Source organism: Erythranthe guttata, chromosome 7, assembly GCF_056151865.1.
Source record: "Erythranthe guttata isolate IM_541 chromosome 7, IM_541, whole genome shotgun sequence".
Classification (NCBI taxonomy): domain Eukaryota; kingdom Viridiplantae; phylum Streptophyta; class Magnoliopsida; order Lamiales; family Phrymaceae; genus Erythranthe; species Erythranthe guttata.
In genome coordinates this window covers 9792807-9809190 of record NC_142539.1, presented here as the reverse complement: position 1 = coordinate 9809190, position 16384 = coordinate 9792807, and the positions used below count along the sequence as shown (strand labels likewise).

Sequence of the window (16384 nt, the reverse complement as noted above, 5' to 3'; positions counted from 1 at the left end):
AGCACTTAGTGTATGTGTACTGCATCTCATCAGTAAACGGTATTGTGATATCGGCATGCATAAGTGGGTGCTCGTAAGTTGACGAGTTCACTGAACTCCCTCACCCTAGAAATCTCTAAGTGGTTCCCATAATCGAGTAGATATATCTATGGTATAGTTATACACCATTAGTCCTTATGACCTAGACATCACCGTGACTTCACTAGAGGACCAGCTGTATCGTGACCTGTCCCTGAGTTCCACCGAGGACCATCCCAAGGGCCAGTGTTCGTGCAGTCCGAAATCTAGTGGGAGGTCTGTGCATTGTAGTCGGGGATTCGATCGCTAGAATAGTCTTGGATGTCCTGTGTGTTCTGAAAGTTTGTAATCATTCTAAGTCTCTGGCCAGAGCTGACTAAGTGATGATTAGAGAATTTGATTCTCTAAGTCATGCACGTGACGATTACAACACTTGGAACGATCGCACCGTCATCGAACATATAAAGAGCTCTCGATGAACCAATGCCTCTAGTTCGATCGGGACATATGAATCGAAGGGACCGTACTGTACGTTAACTATATCTGAAGGTTCTTGCAGGCACTTCATTTGTATCTAGGGAATCATGACGCGTAGTTGCTAGACGCCAATCTTGATTCGTTGGGTGATTAAGGTGAAACGAGCTTCATCTTAATCGTAACTCGAAGGGGACGAGTTTTGACCACAAAGGGTTGTGGGCCCACGGCTAGCTTACACCTGAACCATCGAGGGTCACACTGCTCGTGCACATGAGATCTTTGAATAAACGGTCAGAGATAAAATAGTTTATCTTTGCATGTTTGGAAGTCAATATGATTGAGTCCAACATTCGTAATTTGGAATTATGAATGAGAATAAGAAAAGGAAAAGAATAGGCGAACGTGTTAGTGAACTTTCTAAATCGGGAAGTTTCCAAATTTAGAAAGTGCACTGAACTAGGGTTTCCACTTTTGGAAAGTTGGAAAATGAAAGATGGCACTCGTAATGACGAGGGAATTATAATGATTCCGAAAATGTAATCGTTGCAATTTTTCGGTCATTGAATTAAGAGAGACGAGCAAGAGAAAGTACTAACGGACTTAAGCTGTTGGGCCCGGTCCAACTTAAGCCCGCTAGGGTTTTATGCAAGGGACTATAAATACATGATTTATAGACCTTGCACAAAACATATCAAACCCTAACCCTAAGCGGCCGACCCCTCTCTCTCTCGGGATGTTTAAACATATTGTATCTTTTTCTAAAGATTATTCTACAATTATTAATTATTGATTTCACTTGGGGCGATAATACCATTATTTGTGTTATTTTAGCTACAGTAATTTTCCACTCTAATTTTTCGACTTCGAATGTTGTAATTCTAGGTAAATGGAAGAGCCTATAGTGCAACCTACGCCTAATGCGTTAGATGGTAAATTAGAATTAATGTTGGAGGCATTATTGGCTAAAATTAATGTCTTTTTTTCGTTTTGTGTTTATTTCACTTTTTATCATATGCTATAAAAAAAATATTTCTTTGTAGAGTCAATAGCAGATGTGGTTGATAACACATTTGATGCCACCAATGGTAATGTTTAAACATATTATATCTTTCTTAAGCTTATTCTAAAATTATTAATTATCGATTTCACTTCTCCTACATTTTTTTACATGATTAGTGACTGAGAAACGAGGTCGCGGTCTTACTCGAGGGTTAAATACACAAAAGTATGTACGCAAATGTGGAGAGAAGCCGAAAATTGTGATTCCGAAAGGAGTCAACAAACCTACTGGGGAGCACAGCTCGAAGCACGCAACTCAAATTGGGGTATTGATTAGGCTTGACACTCCAATGCAAGTAGCGGGTTGGGCAAAAATTCTAGATGAGGAAAAAGAAGATCTTTTCAGAAAGTTGGTTGTAATCTTCGGTTTTCTCATATTTTATTTTCTCAGTTTATAAATTCTAAATTTTTTCTTATATATTTGTGTTTGTATGAGGGAAATTACTGTCAATAACTTTAAGAACCTTTCAGTGCATCAAGTATTTCTTTGAAGGTGATTGTTAATTTTTATTTCATAAGTGAATATTAAATTAGAAATTGCTTACTTTGATATGTGTAATTATTGATGTGTAAGGTTTATTTTAGTAGGCTTATAATGGATAAAAGTTGGACGCATAAATCAAGATCAACAATTGAATATATAAATGGGTTAAATCAATTCCTTGATATGGCATTTGCTAATGTATCTCTCGGAGGAAAGATCATATGTCCATGCAAATATTGTAAGAATGCTAAATGGGTTGATCGAGAAACGACAAAAGAAGGTCTTCTTGTTGATGGATTTATGAAAGGTTATACACATTGGGTTTTACATGGAGAAGATACATCATCTAGTCAAGCTACTTTTGAAAATCTAGATCCTATCAATACGTTAAATGATATGGATGGTTTGATACATGATGCTTTTGGGGTCAAAGATTCAGATACATGTATGGATGAAGAACCTAATGAATCAGCTAAGATTTTTTACAAGTTATTACTTGATGCTCAACAAGAATTATACCTAGGATTTAAGAAGTTTTCGAAATTAGCATTTATAATACGACTATTTCACTTGACATGCATGGATAAATGATCTAATAAAACATTTACAATGCTTCTCGAGTTGCTAAAAGAGGTTTTTCCTACTCTGGCCGAGTCATTGCCTAAGTCTTACTATGACATACAAAAGATCATTGGGGCATTGGGACGCACGTCTACCAAAATTGATGCTTGTCCGAATGATTGTATCTTGTATTGGAAAGAGCATGAGAAAAGCACATCATGTCATATCTGCAATATATTAAAATATAAAAAAACTTGAAAATAATGCAGTTGCGGATGACGATTCTTCTGTTAAGCATAAAAAAATTCCGGCTAAGGTATTTGAGGCATTTTCCTCTTAAACCTAGACTTCAAAGAATTTTCATGTCATCTAAGACATCAACATTCATGAGATGGCACAAGGAAGAATTCACAAATGATGAATGCATGAGACACCCCAGTGATTCTCTTGTTTGGCATTCTTTTGATCGTCAATATCATGAATTTGCAAAAGATCTAAGAAATGTAAGACTTGGTTTAACTACTGATGGATTTAGTCCATTTAGAACTTTAAGCGTTACTCACAGTACATGGCCACTCATCGTCACCTCATATAATATACCTCCATGGATGTGTACGAAAGAGCCATTTTCCTTTTTAACTTTATTCATACCAGGTCCATCACCGTCTGGAAACAACATTGATGTGTATTTACAGCCTTAAGTAGAAGAATTAAAGGAATTATGGGACGGGGTTGAAACATATGATGCTTCAAGCAAGCAAAACTTTAATATGCGTGTAGCTTTGTTGTGGACTATTAATGATTTTCCTGCATATGCAAACTTATCTGGTTGGAGTACAAAAGGTGAACTATCTTGCCCATTGTGCCATAAAGATCCATGGTCTAAATACTAATACAAAAGCCGAAAACAGTGTTACATGGGTCATCGTAGATTTCTTGATGATAATCACCCTTACAGGAAAGATGCCAACTCTTTTGATGGCACAGAAGAATATGGTCAGCCACCTATTCCTTTAAATGGAGATAAGGTAATGGAAGACTTAGGCGAGTTAAATGTGAAATTCGGCAAAAAAGTTTCCAATAATCCAACCGTTCCTTATAAATGGAAAAAAAAAGAAGTATATTCTTTGAGTTCCCATATTGGAAAGATATCACATTGCGTCACAACTTGGATGTATTGCACATTGAAAAAAATGTTTGTGATAGTGTCATCGGGACTTTATTGAATTTGGAAGGAAAGACAAAAGATCATGAAAACTCTCGTCTTGATCTAGAAGATATGGGTATAAGACATGCACTTCACCCTAGTATTCTTTATTCCAGAAGAAATTACTTGCCTACTGCATGTTTTTCAATGAGCAAAAAAGAAAAAATATATTTTTTTGACATCTTACATAATGTTAAAGTTCCGGATGGATATGCTTCTAATATTTCAAAATGTGTGCAAATGAAGCCACAAAAACTTTCAGGTCTAAAAAGTCATGATAACCACATCTTGATACAACAATTGCTTCCAATTGGTTTGCGTAAAGTATTACCAAAGCATGTACGAACACCTCTGAATAATTTGTGCACTTTTTTCAGAGAACTTTGCTCTAAAGTTCTTATTCCTCGAAATTTAGTTCGTTTGAAGGAAGAAATTTCTAAGACTCTTTGTGATTTGGAGAAAATATTCCCTCCATCTTTTTTTGATGTGATGATTCATTTAACCATTCATTTGGCATATGAGGCTCGACTTGGCAGGCCAGTGCAATATCGTTGGATGTCTTCTATTGAAAGGTAATTTAATTTATGTTTTCTTTTAATTTGTTTAACTTTATAAAAATAAAATGTGAGTAAACTCATTTGTTGAAATATTAGGTATTTATCAACATTGAAATCTTACGTGCGCAATTGAAGTCGTCCCGAAGGGTCAATTGCCGAAGCATATTTGATGGAAGAATGCTTAAACTTTTGTTTTAGATACCTAGAGGATGTGGAGACTAAATTTAATAAGATAAAAAGAAATTATGATATTTGTGGTGAGAGCACAGTAGACTTCTACATCTTCTCTAATCCTGTACATTATATTGGCGCAAGAAATTGTGTAGTTCTTGGTGTGGAAATAGTTACTAAGGCACATCAATACACCATGTTCAATTGCAATGAAATTGAATCATACATTGAGTAAGTTTTTTTCACTTAAGTTTTTCTTATACCCTTTTTTCTTTTATTATGTATTCATATTGCTCATATTTTTCAAAAGAGAACACAAAGGTATAGTAAAAAGTTCTAATCCTCGAACTCGAAAAAAAGATATTGAAAGGATTCACATTGAAACAAGTTCTAAATTTCTAACATGTGGGAGATTGTTGGAATTATTTCAATAATTATGTGGGCTCACATATGTGACGTAAATGTTTATGGCTATCTAAAAGAAAGTCCAAATTAATTGTGATCTAATAAAGATTTTTGGGTTGAACTTATGGGTATTAGACTATAATTAAGGGTCCAATGTGTAGAGACAATTAGGGTTTTATTGTGATTTATTGATGGGGATGAATCACAGTTATAATATAACTGGACTCTGCGGTTATATAAATGGTCATAGTCCCCAAAGAAATGCAATCATTCCGTTTCTTCTAAAATCCATCGTTAGAGAGATACTTAACGAGCTGTAGATTCTTTGGAAGACATGTCCCAAATCCAGTGCAGATTCGAAGATTCGATTCAACGATGTAAGGCACGCTTCCGTGTTTATGTTTCTGTATTATTCTCGTTGATTCAACCATGTTGGTTCCTGGGAATTCGTATGTATGTACGATAAATTTCTAACAAAGAATAAGTAATCTAATCAAACCCAATTGCATTTCTACATATGTGACGTAAATGTGTATGGCTATCTAAAAGAAAGTCCAAATTAATTGTGATCTAATAAAGATTTTTGGGTTGAACTTATGGGTATTAGACTATAATTAAGGGTCTAATGTGTACAGACAATTAGGGCTTAATTGTGATTTATTGATGGGGCTGAATCACAGTTATAATATAACTCGACTCTGCAGTTATATAAATGGTCATAGTCCCCAAAGAAATGCAATCATTCCGTTTCTTCTAAAATCCATCGTTAGAGAGATACTTAAGGAACTGCGGATTCTTTGGAAGACATGTCACAAATCCAGTGGAGATTCGAAGATTCGATTCAATGATGTAAGGCACGCTTCCGTGTTTATGTTTCTGTATTATTCTCGTTGATTGAACCATGTTGGTTCCTCGAAATTCGTATGTATGTACGATAAATTTCTAACAAAGAATAAATAATCTAATCAAACCCAATTGTTTTATTGAACATTTGAAGGCCCAACATAAAACATGCTTAAAAGGCAAGATAAGCCATGATAATTGTTGGACAAAATTGGCAAGAATTGTCCATCTTTTCTTCTAAATTGTAGTTTTGACCCCCAATTTATTCAATTCTTCAATTTGTGCTTGAAACACAATAAATCAAAACTTTAAAAACCAAATATCAATAAAATATACTAAAAACTCCAATTAAAAGATATGCTTATGTTAAAAAATACACACTTAACACACCCCAAAACTTGAACTTTTGCTAGACCTCGAGCAAAAAGTAATCGCAAGCAAATAACTCAACTACTGCATCTCATCACATAGATTAATGACCATCTTCACGTTTTCAGAACTTGTAATTGTAATTAAAATTCTTAAACATTCGCAAGCTCGTATTTCAAAAGAACTCAGTCACTTACCATTGCCAAAAACCACAAATCATGTAATTGCTTCAAGCATCCAATATTTGTAAATTAAGAATAGAAACAATTTATACTTACATACATATGTTTGACTCCAAATACTAACCAAATTCTTCTACTCTACTAATACCGAATATTAAGCTATTGGGATCATTGGGGCTTTTTGACTTTCAATTGTTAGGCTCTTTGGTTCGAAGTAGGAAATATGGGCGTAAGTGGCTATACTTCTTGAATGGAAGTGATTACGCCAAAATTTGAAACACAGTCGTTTGAAACAATGAATTCATCTCTACGGACTTTAATAAACTCGATTCTCAAGATTACAAAAGTTGATTACTTTTGCTCTTAAGACAATGGATCGAGCTTTCAAAAAAAATTCAACAACTAGTCGTTTTCTCCCTTCTAGTCTCTTCTTCTTCTTTTCTTCTTTTTATTTTTATTTTATTTTATTTTTTATTTTATTTTAATTTATTTTTTTCTTATTTTTATTTTTTCATTTTTAAAAATTTATTTTTTGAAGAGGAAGAAGAAGGACATTTTTTTCTTTTCTTTTTTAAACCAAACACCATGGGTTAAATTCTTTTCAAGAATTTCCACCTAGCTATTCTACCTTATCAAGTATTGGCTAAAAGAAAGAACACCGTTTCTCCAATGCTCATATCAAGGTTCTACGGATAATTTCGATAACAGGTCTGCTTGAAAGGCTCAAACGGTTCAAAGAAGGCTCAAATCATATCCCAAATTACTCACTAATCAATACGTCGTATCGTAAATTTCCTAAGGTGAGTTCTAAAACCGAACATAGCATGATCTAACATAAATTAATTCCAAATTTAAAATACAAAAGGTTCAACAAAAGGAATGAACAAAGTGTATTTCCTAGCAATAATTTGCTTATAAGTTCCGTTGAATCGAAAGCTAAACAAACATCTAATCCTTATCACAACAAAACAAGCAATATCATCATCGAACATTGGTCATCTCTCATCATCATAACTCACCGATGCATCCGACTGAAGCAAATGTTTTTTCTATTTAAACGACAAAAGCAATAAAAATAGAAAAGTAAAATAAATAAAACCTAATGCATGCAAGCTAAACGCAAATAAGCACAAATACATGTTTTTCCACCCCCAAACTTAAAATTTCCGTTGCCCTCAACGAAATTAGAACAAAGTTCAAGGATAGAAAACTCTTGATTTAGTCGTAATCGACGTCATCGGGGTGAGAATTTATGCGGGAAAATTCTAATTTTCCTTCTTTGAAGACGCCCAATCTGCGTCTCGGACGGCCGTCCCGAAATTTGAACTAATTTTCGGACGGCCGTCTCAAAAGATGTAGAAATGTGCACTAGGTGTCGGACGGTCGTCTCAAAAGATGTAGTGTGGATTTTAACTTTGAGATTTCGGACGGCCGTCCCAAAATTTGAACTAAAACTTGGACGGCCATCTGAAATTGCGTAAGTTGGATTTTAGCGTCAGGATTTCGGACGGCCGTCTATGATTTTGAACTAATACTCGGACGGCCGTCTGAAGTTGCATAAGTTTGGTTCTGACCCTCTTGAACTCGTACGGTCGTCTGGATTTCCTCTTGTATTTTCGGACAGCCGTCTGGAGCCTCTGTTCACAATTTCGACCCTAAAAATAAAATAAAAAACAAATAAATTAATCAAAATGCATGCCTATGAAAATAAAAACAAAATATAAAATTAAAGAAAAATACAAAATGCAATAAAACTCGGGTTGCCTCCCGAGAAGCGCTAAGTTTAAAGTCTTCAGCCGGACGTTGCTTCTTTATGTTCAAGCTGAAGCTACCGAAGTCAATGGGCCATCTTTACTATCTCCCCAATAAGCTTGAGCTGACTCCCTTTCACTTTGAACGTGCAATCCGTGTCTCGGTCCTTTCTCTCGATTGTTTGATGTGGGAAAACTTCTTGGACAATGAACGGCTCCGACCACCTTGATTAGAGCTTGCTTGGGAATAACCAAACACGAATTTGCTCAATGATACCAATTTTCCCTTGTGAAATTTCTATTTGACTCTATCCTTATGACCCCAATAGGTTGCAGAGGCCTTCTCTCGTGGGTTGTTTGGCTCTTTGGGTGGCAACATCCGTTTCTTCGCGTTCTCCTTGCCGTCAATACCCCAACTTTTACAACCATCTTTTGGAGGAGTTTTTGTTGAGTCTATAAATTAAACTTGTTCCTTCCTACTCTCCTTTCCGCCATCGTCTCCTGCACTCAAAGATGCTTTCCAAGGGTCGAAGTTCAAACATCAAAATTTTGTAAATTTGTAACAAAATCCATAACATCAATAGCAAAACAATCATCTTTTTCACATGGATTTTTATATGCACTAAAAACATTAAATTTGATCGTTTGATCATGCACCGCCATAGTAAGATCACCACCAGCATAATCCAATTAGAGTTCTCGACGTAGCTAAAAACGGTCTCCCTATAATAAGAGGTATCTCCATATCCTCATCTATATCAATTATAACGAAATCAACAAGGAAGATAAATTTATCGACTTTCACTAGCACATCCTCTAAAATACCTTTTGGGAAAACTAAAGACCTATCGACTAATTGAAGAGTTATAGCCGTTGTTGGGTTTCGGGCACGCATACGCAGCGGAAAACAAAAATTTTATGCGAATTAAACGAGTTTAAATCACATAAACACATGCCCGATAAATTAAATCAATTAATTACGTACCTTTGCGCTTCCAGCGAAATTAAACAACAACATACATGCTAATTATTTATTCGAATTTAAAACAATTAACATGCTCGCGTTTAAACCAAGTAACATGCTCACAATGATTTAAATCGATTACACATAATCATATAAAATCATACGAAACAAACATGAATACATAGGTTTAAACGAAACTCAAATCGAAACTAGGGTTTCGCGTATTTACCTCTTGAAGCGTGAGGTAGGAGCGTTTAGCACGTCGAGATTGCTACGGAAACCAATCCGTACAATCGGGGCAGCAGCGGTGCAGCGGCAGCAGCGGCGCGTGAGGTCACGGCGGCGCGTGAGTTTCACGCGCGAACTTCCGGGCGGCGCGTGGGGCAGCGTGCGGCTTCGGCTCGTGCGTTGCTCCTCGATTCTTCGATCTACAGTCTTCCTCCTCTCGGATTTCACCTCGTATACTTCGATCTACTACAACGTGGCACTAGACACGAAGTAGTTAGAATAAAACGGAAGAAAAGAGAAGGAAAAACAATACCGAAAGAAGAACGGCCGATAGACGGCCGATTCCGGCGACGGAGGGGCGACGGCGGCGCGGTGGTGGCCGCGGAAAGAGAGGCCGAGAGAGAGGGGTCGGCCGCTTAGGGTTAGGGTTTGATATGTTTTGTGCAAGGTCTATAAATCATGTATTTATAGTCCCTTGCATAAAACCCTAGCGGGCTTAAGTTGGACCGGGCCCAACAGCTTAAGTCCGTTAGTACTTTCTCTTGCTCGTCTCTCTTAATTCAATGACCGAAAAATTGCAACGATTACATTTTCGGAATCATTATAATTCCCTCGTCATTACGAGTGCCATCTTTCATTTTCCAACTTTCCAAAAGTGGAAACCCTAGTTCAGTGCACTTTCTAAATTTGGAAACTTTCCGATTTAGAAAGTTCACTAACACGTTCGCCTATTCTTTTCCTTTTCTTATTCTCATTCATAATTCCAAATTACGAATGTTGGACTCAATCATATTGACTTCCAAACATGCAAAGATAAACTATTTTATCTCTGACCGTTTATTCAAAGATCTCATGTGCACGAGCAGTGTGACCCTCGATGGTTCAGGTGTAAGCTAGCCGTGGGCCCACAACCCTTTGTGGTCAAAACTCGTCCCCTTCGAGTTACGATTAAGATGAAGCTCGTTTCACCTTAATCACCCAACGAATCAAGATTGGCGTCTAGCAACTACGCGTCATGATTCCCTAGATACAAATGAAGTGCCTGCAAGAACCTTCAGATATAGTTAATGTACAGTACGGTCCCTTCGATTCATATGTCCCGATCGAACTAGAGGCATTGGTTCATCGAGACCTCTTTATATGTTCAATGACGGTGCGATCGTTCCAAGTGTTGTAATCGTCACGTGCATGACTTAGAGAATCAAATTCTCTAATCATCACTTAGTCAGCTCTGGCCAGAGACTTAGAATGATTACAAACTTTCAGAACACACAGGACATCCAAGACTATTCTAGCGATCGAATCCCCGACTACAATGCACAGACCTCCCACTAGATTTCGGACTGCACGAACACTGGCCCTTGGGATGGTCCTCGGTGGAACTCAGGGACAGGTCACGATACAGCTGGTCCTCTAGTGAAGTCACGGTGATGTCTAGGTCATAAGGACTAATGGTGTACAACTATACCATAGATATCTCTACTCGATTATTGGGAACCACTTAGAGATTTCTAGGGTGAGGGAGTTCATTGAACTCGTCAACTTACGAGCACCCACTTATGCATGCCGATATCACAATACCGTTTACTGATGAGATGCAGTACACATACACTAAGTGCTAGTCTTAATGGGAAAGGCCGATATCCTCATTCGTGGCGTAACCCTTCGACTAGGAACACGTTTAACAGTTATAATACTTAAGTAAATATCTCACGATCCTAACGATCAATTACTAGTACTTGTAATAACTGTAAGGACTATATCTATGCTTGTGACAAAGGGACAAAGATATAGAATGCCAAGGTGTTTTATCATTAATACGAATAAAGGTTCGTTTATTACAATAATAAATACGAAAGACCACAGCCACAGGTTGGCTTGTTGGTCACCTACTCTAACAATCTCCCACTTGACCTAAAGCCAACTACCCATAAATCGCAATCCCATCGACTCTCGATGTTTCTCATGGACCGATCTCGGTAAAGGCTTCGTGAAGGGGTCTGCAACGTTCTCTTCCGAGGTGACTCGTTCAACCTTAACTTCACCTCTATCAATGATCTCTCGGATCACGTGATACTTCCTCAGAATATGCTTCGACTTCTGATGAGATCGTGGCTCCTTAGCTTGCGCCACGACTCCGGTGTTATCACAGTACAACGGTACTGGATCACTAGCATCAGGAATGACACCCAACTCTTGGATGAATTTCCTTATCCAAGTCCCTTCTTTTGCAGCTTCAGACGCTGCAATGTATTCCGCTTCGGTAGTGGAATCGGCCGTCGTGCTTTGCTTGGAACTCTTCCAACACACGGCACCACCATTCAGCGTGAATATAAATCCAGAATTCGACTTTGAGTCGTCCACGTCCGATTGAAAACTAGAGTCGGTAAAACCCTCTAATTTCAACTCGGCACCCCCATAGACCAAAAATATATCCTTAGTTCTTCGCAAGTACTTGAGGATATCTTTCACGGCTTTCCAGTGAGCCGGGCCGGGGTTAGACTGATATCTGCTTGTGACACTCACAGCATACGCAATATCGGGTCTCGTACATAGCATGCCATACATTATGCTTCCTATGGCAGAAGCATAGGGCGTCCTTTTCATCTCCTCGATTTCACTAGGTGTTTGGGGACACATAGATTTCGAGAGACGAACCCCATGGGACATTGGCAAGAATCCCTTCTTGGATTCTTCCATGCTAAACCGTTTCATAACGGTGTCTATGTACAGGCTTTGGGATAAGCCAAGCATCTTTCTTGCTCTATCTCTATAGATGCGTATTCCTAATACATAAGATGCTTCTCCCAAATCCTTCATTGAGAAACGTGTGGACAACCATGCTTTCGTTTGTTGCAACATTCCTACGTCATTCCCAATGAGTAGAATGTCATCAACGTAAAGCACTAAAAATATTACTGCCCTCCCACTAACCTTCTTGTATACACAAGGTTCCTCCGGATTCTTCTCAAAATCAAACTCTTTGATAGTTGAGTCGAACCTAATGTTCCAACTACGGGATGCTTGCTTCAATCCATAAATGGATCGCTGGAGCTTGCAAACCTTTTGCTCACTTCCAGAAGATATGAAGCCTTCCGGCTGCGCCATGTAAATTTCTTCCTCAATATCTCCATTAAGGAAGGCGGTCTTCACATCCATTTGCCATATCTCGTAGTCGTACCACGCAGCTATGGCCAGCAAAATCCTAATGGACTTCAGCATCGCGACTGGCAAAAAGGTTTCCTCATAGTCAACACCTTGCCTTTGAGTGTATCCTTTTGCTACCAATCTAGCTTTATAGGTCGATACCTTTCCATCAACTCCAATTTTCTTCTTATAGATCCACTTGCAGCCTATAGGAACAATTCCTTTGGGTGGATCTACCAAGGTCCATACCTTGTTGGAGTACATGGAGTCCATTTCGGATTTCATGGCAGTTAGCCAATGTCCCATGTCCGCATCCGATACGGCCTCATTGTATGTTCTTGGATCTCGTCCAAGATCAACATGATCTTCATCATTTTCGAGGAGGAATAACCTATCCGGCATTTTCCGAACTCTTTCGGATCTACGTACCGTAGGTTCAGGAGGTATATTAGTGGTTTGTTGTATTGGTTCGATTGCTTGTTCTTGCGTTTGAACTTCACTTTGTGGTTCTTGAACTACTTCAAGTTCTATCATGCTGCCCTTTCTATCGGATAGAAACTCCCTTTCCAAAAAGGTGGCATTTCTCGAAACAAACGTCTTTGCTTCTTTGACATAATAAAACTCGTATCCCATTGAGTCTTCGGGATACCCCACAAAATAGCACAAGTCGGATTTACTATCTAACTTATCTCCCATTAATCGCTTCACATAAGCGGGACAACCCCATATCCTAATATGTTTGTAATTGGGTTTCCGGGAATGCCAAAGTTCATAAGGTGTGGATTTAACTGCTTTGGTGTTAACTCTATTCAGCAAATATGCGGCAGTACGAAGTGCATGACCCCATAAGTATGCCGGTAAGTTTGTGAACCCCATCATTGATCGAACCATATCTAATAAAGTTCGATTCCGACGTTCGGATACTCCATTAAGTTGAGGAGTTCCCGGTGGAGTCCATTGGGACTGTATCCCGTTTTCTTTTAGATAGTCAATGAACTCGATGCTCAAGTATTCTCCACCACGATCGGATCGTAGCTTCTTAATACTTCGTCCGAGTTGCTTTTCTACTTCATGTCTAAAATCTTTGAACCTTTCAAATGTTTCAGACTTGTACTTCATCAAGTACACATACCCATACCTAGAATAATCGTCGGTAAAGGTGGCGAAGTAGTTATATCCACCCTTCGCACTAACACATAGTGGACCACATACGTCTGTATGGATCAAATCCAAAAGACCCTCGGCTCGTTCCATTTTCCCTTTGTAGGGTGACTTGGTCATTTTCCCTTTAAGGCAAGATTCACAAGTTTGTAGTGATTTCACGTCCTCCACAGAGAACAATCCTTCACTGACAAAATCGTTCATCCTTCTTAAAGAGACATGACCTAATCTAGCGTGCCAAAGTTGTGCGGGGTTTTGATCTATCTCCTTACGTTTTGCTGATATAACATTAATAGGTATTTCACTTGGATTTAGTTCATACAAGTTGTTTAATAGTCGTCCTTTGCAAATTAAATTCTCATTCTTTTGTATAATGCAAATCGAATTTCCAAAAACAAAAGTAAAACCTTCAATATCTAATACAGGAATAGAAATAAGGTTTCTAATGAGCGACGGAACAAATAAACAATCGTTCAAAACAATAGGAAAACTAGAATCCAAAACATTTAAGTAAATTGTGCCAATGGCTTCAGCAACAACTCTTGCTCCATTCCCCATCCTTAGGTAGGTCTCACCCGCTCTAAGTCTTCGACTTCTTGTCATTAGCTGCAAATCATTGCACAAATGTGAGCCACAGCCCGTATCCAATACCCAAGAAGAAGAGTTGACAGACAAATTTACGTCAATGAAATACGTACCCTTTTCAGAACCTTTCTGCTTCAGGTAAGCCTTGCAGTTGCGGCGCCAATGTCCTTTCTTTCCACAGTGATGGCAAGCATCATCAACTTGTTTGCTAACCTTTGCCTTGGGGCCCCCACTACCTTCACCCACTTCGAACTTGCTGTTAGGGAAGGGAACTCTTTCCTTTCTCTTCTTTTGGAAAGAACTCTTCTTTCCAGAAGTAGCAGCAATGAGAACAGACTTCTCTTTCTTAATGGTGGACTCGAAGCTGACCAACATGTTCATTAACTCATCCAAGGGAGGATCTAGTTTGTTCATGTTGAAGTTCACTATGAACGATTCATAGGAACTAGGAAGAGACAACAGGATCAAATCCAACGAGAGCTCGGCCGGGAGGGTGACATCAAGATTCACTAGCTTTTCAAGGAGAGTGATCATTTTGAGACAGTGCTCGTGGACCGAAGTCCCTTCGCGCAGTCTCGCTGTGATCAACTCCTTTGTAGCAGCGTACCTCGATGCCCTAATATTCTCACTATACATGCTATCGAGATGAGCCTTTATATCGAAAGCATGCAAGTGAGACTCATATTTCCTCGCAAGCGCGGGCTCCATGGCGGCTATCATATAGCACCTAGCATGGGTGTCATCTTTCTTCCAAACTTCATAAGTTTCCTTTTCAGCATCAGTCGCTGTGGCAGGTATAGTGGCGGGAAGTCTCTCGTTCAAAACATAGAGACGCCCCTCAACAGTTAGCACAAGCTTAAGACTACGCAACCAATCTAGGTAATTAGGGCCATTGAGTTTATTGTCGAGGATTGACATTATGGGATTCTTAGACATGATTATCTGAGACATATAGAGAAGAGGATTATTAGAGATTCGCGTTAAATGATTGTTACAATTAAATGTTTGGACTTGTGTTATTTAATTGTTCTCCCACTAATTTTATCGAGTTCCACTTCCCTCTAGTAGACAAACGAGAAAACTGATTTTTCTTAATGGGCTTTAGGTCCAATAGACAAATATAACCCGTAGTTAATCTAGCCCGATTATATTTGCCCAAAGGTAGATCACAATCAATCATATCCACAATATGACCCTAAATTAATTTTCCTCACACTTGATAATGACCTAAGTTAATCTCGCGAATATCAAAATCGTCGTGTGTCAAGTCTAACCTACCAATCAAAGATGCTCATAGAACTTGATTATGCCAAACTAATGCAGTCCCTAGTTAATCTAGCCGACCACGTTAATTCAACATAACCCTTTTCCACGGCTACCTTCATCATTATGTCAATTGAATTACAGCTTACTCTACCATAGCACTCCCCGCTAACACGGCTTACTGCACTATAGTAAAGGGCTACACATAATCCAACCGTTGGCAGAAGGAAAGAAATAACTCAACAGATTGGGTTTTTCTTTATAGCTTGAAATGATTCTTAATTAAATTAAGAATGAGGGATTTTTATTATAATGTTTCATCTCATCAGAAGGTTTTGGATTGGTCTATGTGATTCCTACATCTATGTTCTCTAAAGGTATATGGAAGCGCATATTGTCCTAAGAGGAACATACGACCTAATTTCATAATTAATTACAATAATTAATTATCGGGTTTTCAAAATAATTATAGAACCTCAACTAGCATAAATCATTCAAATAATGTTGAGGTACTATTAATTAAGTTGAACTATAATCAATATTATATATGTGTTCTATTAATTGAAATCAATTTAACAATTTAAATCAATTTAATTAATCTAACACCTATTTACTAAAATAGATGATTGTTGATCCAATTATCTAATTGGAATTAATTGAAAATAAATTTCCAAAAATTAAAATCAATTTTTTTAAGTTTAATTTTAGAAATCTGAAATAAATTTTTTTTTTTTTTTTTTTATTTTCAGTGAACCGGTTCGGCCCAACCGGTCAGACCGGTTCGGACCGAAGCGGTCCGGTTCTGTCCGGTCCAGCTGACCCAAATCAGTGGGCCGGGTCAGTCGGACCGGGAACCGGTCTGACCGACCCGAATCCACGTGGATTCGGTCAGCTAAATCGCACACAACCATCGAACCGGCCGGTCCGACCGGTTCGATCCGAACAATTAAAA

General features: G+C 38.2%; 1 pseudogene; it reads left to right on the top strand.

Moving 5' to 3' along the window:
- Nucleotides 1-2221: 2221 nt before the first annotated feature.
- LOC148769174 (uncharacterized) lies at nt 2222-4769 on the top strand (annotated as a pseudogene).
- Nucleotides 4770-16384: the final 11615 nt, after the last annotated feature.